The 6,313-nt window shown below is 33.1% G+C and overlaps 1 long non-coding RNA gene across 2 annotated transcripts; it reads right to left on the bottom strand.

Annotated features, from left to right (window-relative positions):
• Nucleotides 1-2,063: 2,063 nt before the first annotated feature.
• Nucleotides 2,064-5,739, bottom strand: LOC142541052 (uncharacterized). 2 transcript variants are annotated; one of them, XR_012819222.1, is made up of 4 exons: nt 5,509-5,739; nt 5,278-5,405; nt 2,806-2,871; nt 2,064-2,705 (listed from the first exon to the last, which is right to left on the bottom strand). It is a non-coding gene; the product is annotated as an uncharacterized LOC142541052 (long non-coding RNA). The 2 variants fall into 2 exon arrangements; XR_012819221.1 differs by lacking the exon at nt 5,509-5,739 and having other exon boundaries at nt 5,278-5,495.
• Nucleotides 5,740-6,313: the final 574 nt, after the last annotated feature.

The raw sequence follows: 6,313 nt of genomic DNA, 5'->3' as shown, positions 1-6,313 counted from the left end.
TGCCGAAGTAAGAAATGTGTTTTACTTCATCGATTATTGTAATTAATGAAGCAATATATTATATATAACTTCATCTTAATTATTATTTAGCGAAGTAGTTTATAATATTTTACTTCACAATTTACATTGAGTGACGAAGTAATTCATCTGAAAGACTTCGTAGTTATGTATTTTGGTGAGGTTAAAGTCATAAACAACTTCATAATTTATCCTATTTGTTGAAGTAAATATAATCTATAACTTCAGCATTTATCCTATTTGTTGAAGTATTTTATATTATGTTACTTCACAATTTACATTAGTAACGAAGTAAGTGGTTCGAAAGACTTCAATAATTTGTATTTTGATGAAGTAATTGTGCAAAACAACTTCGCTTTTACAGAACAATGTTGAAGTAAATTAATTCTATCACTTCGTCTGATTTCTTATTGAAGAAGTATTTAATATTATGTTACTTCACAATTTACAAATAACAACGAAGTAATTTACCTGTTACACTTCATTATTTTTTATTTTGATGAAGTAATTGTTAATACACTAATATAATTAAATTCATAAATTATCCATCTAAAAATGATGAATATCCACGAATCCACAATTACATATTCATCAATCCACAAATAACCCAAAAATGTATCAACAAAACCAAAAATATATCCAAAAATCCACAATGACAAACAAAATATTTATCCCCAACATACACCATCCATTTAAGCACCTACATAGGAGTAAACAAATTCACTCCATTCACTTCTGACCTCGTCATATTGAGATTGGGTGTAATATTGGTTCTTGATGCATCCTGCAAACTGAAATTTAAAAAAGAAAATACATTAGATTCTTCTATTTCAAATAAAAATTGACAGATATAAAATATATCAGTACTGGTAGAGACAGGTTTCATTTGAAAGTACGGACTTATTTCATTTGCATCTTTAAATAACACCGGATAAAAATTCATAACATGTCACCACTCTCCAAGCTGAGATAGCGCCAGTTGTTTCCATCTAGTCTACATCCATTAGCCTGGGAAAAAACCCACAGATTTATTCCCCATATTTCTTTATGAGTGAGATGACTTTGATCTAAGTTAAAGATTTTAGCATAACCAACATTAGCCTGGGAAAAAACCCACAGATTTATTCCCCATAGCCTGAAGTCAGTAGCATATAATGACATAAATCATGGAGAAAAGATGAAGAATCAGAAGCAAAAACCCCAGATGGAATAAATTACCATAATGACAAAAATTCAATTTGTTGAAATTCTTTCCAGCATAAAAATCCATTAATACCCACTTGGCCACACCAGAATCATTACAGTTTTAGTAAGTCTATGCTTCCAGCTTGACACTTCACACATGTATATCATTTCTAAAGAAACATAGAAAAAAAAAGTAATAAAATAATTAAAATTGTACACATGTCAATCAACCAAAACATAATGAGTAAAGCTCGAGGATTATAGACTTTGCCGCAATTTATAGAGAGTGAATTGTGTACAACTACGGTAAGAGATGAAACTGAAGTAGGACAAAAGGTGTGTAACACCACGGTACCCCATGTTTGTTCGCTAGTGTGAGACCAAGGGCCCTACAAGGTGAGTATGATTCCAAAGAGTTTAGAACAACAAAAGCCTGAACAAAAAAGTGATATATTGATAAAACTTCAAATGGCCATAGGACTCATAACTTTTGACAATTTTGGAATTGTGAGATGTACAAGATGATAACAAGGAGTGTCGCAAAGTTGCTGACCACGCTAAAGTTCTCTGCAAATCCAGTCATTTTGCCCATGTAAAGAGACTTTCTGTTTCATAATTTTAGAATAGATTATTAAATTTTTTATTTATTTTGAACTTCTCATCGCCCCAAATTCTAAATATACTTTATTTTTAGATCTAGCTCATTCAGGTTGGTTTTCATAATTTTCTAATTTTGAAATATGTTTTTCAGGCAAATTTCATTTGGTGTTTTTAAGTTCAGAACTTCAATGTAAACGGGAAATGTAGAAATTCTTCTAGAGCAAATGTCGTATTTCATCGAAAATTACAACAGTTGGCATATTGAAGATGGTCTCCTAGTTCTAAGGATTTGAAGATGAAATATTCTATTATCCTATTAATTTTACTGCTCCAATCAGAGATTCCAGCATCTATGACCTCCCATCAACAATGTTTTCACACCATAAGATCAAACCATGTGTACACTTAATAAGTTCTACTAAAAAAGAAATTCAATGTGATGATGTATGATGAAAATTCTACTCATGTAGCCGAATTACAATTTCCTACTTTATCAAACTAAAAAGTGAGAAAAATAAAAATCGTTAATCTCCCTCATTTTTCCTGTTAATGGTTCCCCTTTCTTCAAGCAACCCAGAAAAATATATGAAAAAAGTAAATGGACCTCAGAATATCCAAATGTACTCATCATAATACTCTTTCCCTCAATTATGAAAGATTGTTGATATACCCGGGAAATTAAAAATTCAAAGAAGGTTATAAATCAAAAGATCACTTGAGACCAGATTATATTTATAACTAACCCGATAAACCTGGTTATAGTGATACCTTGAATCTCCATAGCAGAACAGGAGAAGGCATAATAGCTACACTTGGCAACGGTGAACTCATAACCTTCATTACATTTGACACTGTGGAATGTAAGAAATCTTCTTCATCACTATTTCCCAGTTCATACAAACCTGGCAGATAACATCATAACATAGTTAATATATGGAATAAATCAGTGAAAAATGAGAAAAACCACGTCTAAAAGAAAGTGTAGGATAAATCTTCTCTCACCAACATCAAACACAACAGATCGGCTTCCAGACTTGCGTAAATGCGGACTGTTGTTAGGTACAAGATCTCCAAACATAGATAGAGGTGAGATTAAAAAGGCAGTTTTATACAATCCAATCCTTCCCAAAAACTACAACTGCGAGCAGAATAAACAGGAAAACATTCATGACGTCGTATAAACAGATGGAGCTGACATGGGGCACATAAACACAATCCGATCCCTCAAACGGGTGACAGTTAGCAAGATTTGTGATTCAATACTTAAAATTTAACGAACGTTTTTCCCTGGGTTAAATTAGTTGAACTTTGGGTGGAAAAGCGCCAGCTAAAGATAATGAACAATCATAAAGGAATAACTTTCCAATGACACAAAACACTTAGATAGAATTCATCTTTCACAACTGGAACACGATTCCATAGTTTCATTTTCATTTTTAACCCTCAACACATGTAGTAAACTCAATGAGCACACATTATCAACAAAATAAATCCATCAATTTTCAACCATATTTCCAGATCCGAGTCCCGAATCTTTCGTTAAAACCACCATAGAAGACATTCGCATTTTAACCAGCAAGCACAACAAGAATAAATGCTTATGGTGATATTCATAAATGTCATCATATTCAATATTTAGTAACATTTAAGTTTTAGTGACACCTCCAACAAATGACCTCTATTTCAATGTCGTCTTAAACTTCCTGACATTTTTTAATGTCATTATAAGATGTTAATGACAATTTCATACGTGTTACTAATTATTTATATAATGAAAATTTTAAATGTCAGGAAAACTCATGTTTTAAAGACATTTATAATGTCTTGTTATTATAATAATAATGACAAATTTATATGTCAGTTAAAATCATTTATAATGACAACTAAAAGTGTAGTGTATGTTATTTATAGTGACAATAAAAAATGTCACTAATGATAGGTTATAAAGTTAATTTAAAATGTCTCATTATGTAATCTGTAATGACACTTACAAATGTCTCATTATGTAATCTGTATATAAAGACATTGAAAATGAATATGGATATGTATATGTTGATGATAATATGAAAATGTTTAGGATAATATGAAAATGTTTATGTTTTACATGTTTATGAAAATGTTTATGGTTAAAGTTTACATAATGGCTCATTTATTTTGTAAAAGCATTTCTATTGGATTGGATTGGAATTCATTGATTATTTTCCAATTATATCATTTTGTTATTGTTGTTATTGTACTAAATGAAATGATATCCGTATCAAAAATCCTTTCACACATTTCACATAGTTAAACAACTTTAAGAGAACACAATTTGTAATGAAACAAATTAGTTAACAAGTTCTGATTTGAGCCATAGATATAATATACAAAAATGTTGTTAGTTCCAGAAATATCGCTAATAGCATTTAACTTCACAGCTTTTTGTAATCAACCGATGTACCCATCACTTGACATTCATCAAACATACTTAAAATTTGCTCATTATCTTAGATACATATACATTCATGAAGCACCTCATCATACAAGACAAAAAGTCCACCGAAAAATTACCCACCCAAACTTAAGATTCCACTAAAGTCCCATCTAGCAAACACAAGAAAATGAAGGAAAAAAGGACAAAAGACTTTCAAGATGACATTTATTGTCAGTCAAATCTCTCATGCTAGTACTGCTGCTATTGAACAACAAGCCATGCAACTACAACCAAGCTCATCACCACCAGAAAACCCAACATTAGAAAGAAAAAAAGGTTGCACCATCACTACAGACGTTTCGAAAGGCAACCAATTTATAATCCTAGTTGATAGCTTTAAGCAGCATTTGCTTGTACTAATTCAGCAGACATACATTGAAATCAACAAGCAAACAATGAAAGATGATACGGCAACAGAGGTAAACTCATCATTTAATAAATAAAAGTTTTACGAAACATGTCCATTTGCGAATTCATGAAGGATCAGATAACGATACCTTATTTGACACATGGTCTAACAATGCACGGATGAGCCATGGTAATGATCTTGATCCTAGAAGTCTTGCTATAGAATACATATGAGGCATTCCAAAAAAGGAACTATGTAATCTGGCAAAGCTTTGATATGCTATTTAGATCCTACCCATCAACATGAGGGAAAGTGAAAGGTCATGAATAAAGAAACAAATGATAATATAAATCGGTATTAAATGCATTCATTTTGAAAGCATAGATCACGTTGATAATATAAACCCTTCTTCATACATGTCCTATGCATACTACTTGGGAAAATGGTCATTTTTCTACGAGTAAATAATATAACTCCTTTTTTATTTCATGCACACCATATACAAGTCGGAAAAATACAAAAGGAGGGACCTCATTCTCGGATACTAGCTGGAAATATAACAACCCAACAATGCGTCAATATTATGCTACTAATGCAAAGAAAACCATTAAATCGGATTGGAAAAAAACTCGAATCCAGACAGCTTGTATACCTGAACTATAGACTGGAATTCAAGCTAAAATGCACCAAGAATCGAAGTTCAACGGGCAGTGGTGGTCTCAAGATGGTGCAAAGGTTGTATCTAGCAGGAAAACTCGCTGGAATCGTGACTGGACGGAGCTAAATGTGGTTGGAAATCGCAGGGATAACAGGGAAAACATTAGGGCTTCGACTTCACAACAACAAGCCACTAAATAACAAAGAAATCGAGAGACACACTCACCGAAAATAGAGGACAAACTCGCGCATGGAAAAAGACTGAAACAGGGCTCTCACTCGCGCTAGTTCTTCCTATCTGAGGCAGGGAAGGAGGCGCAAGGTTAGGGGAACAAGGTTGCTGGCTACTGCGCTTCGATCTCCGGTGGTCGGACAGCACACAGTGGTGGTTTGAGTCAGGACGCAACACTGACGGGAGTAGGGGAAGGGTTAAGAGATTGGGGATTTGGGTTTCACTTTCTCTCTCTTGTAGTGTGTTGTGTAATATTTTTAATTAAACTTAGCGGTTCATCTTTTTACATCAGTATGAACTTATTTTCCTTATTTTTTACTTCATCAACATTGATATGCCGAAGTAAAATATAATAAAAAAATATAGTGAAGCCCATGTTTTTAAACATCCGAAGTAAAATATATTATTTTACTTCGCTTGTGTTATTACTGAAGTTATTGGTAATGTATTACTTCGTAATTTATTATTGCCGAAAGTAACGCTTGCCGAAGTAAAATCCGATTTTTCTACTAGTGAATTGGGAAACAGAGCTCCAGTGCCTAAGAAAGAGAGTTCTTTTTCCCCCACCATTCTAGAGGAATGGTTTCCTCCAAGTTTTCGACAATCAAGCGTGGGAGAGTATGATGGGCGTACTGACCCAAAATAACACTTGGTAAGTTTTGAGCGGTGTTAGATGTTAGGTGCAGGGTGTTCCTGGACACATTGGTGAGATCAGCCAAGCAGTGGTTTAATACACTGCAGCCCAACTCCATAGATCTTTTGAGGATTTTTTCAATGCTTTCTTGCACTGAAATGGGAG

Source organism: Primulina tabacum, chromosome 3 (genome assembly GCF_025594145.1).
Source record: "Primulina tabacum isolate GXHZ01 chromosome 3, ASM2559414v2, whole genome shotgun sequence".
Taxonomy (NCBI): Eukaryota; Viridiplantae; Streptophyta; class Magnoliopsida; order Lamiales; family Gesneriaceae; genus Primulina; species Primulina tabacum.
This window is presented reverse-complemented; position numbering and strand designations above follow the sequence as displayed.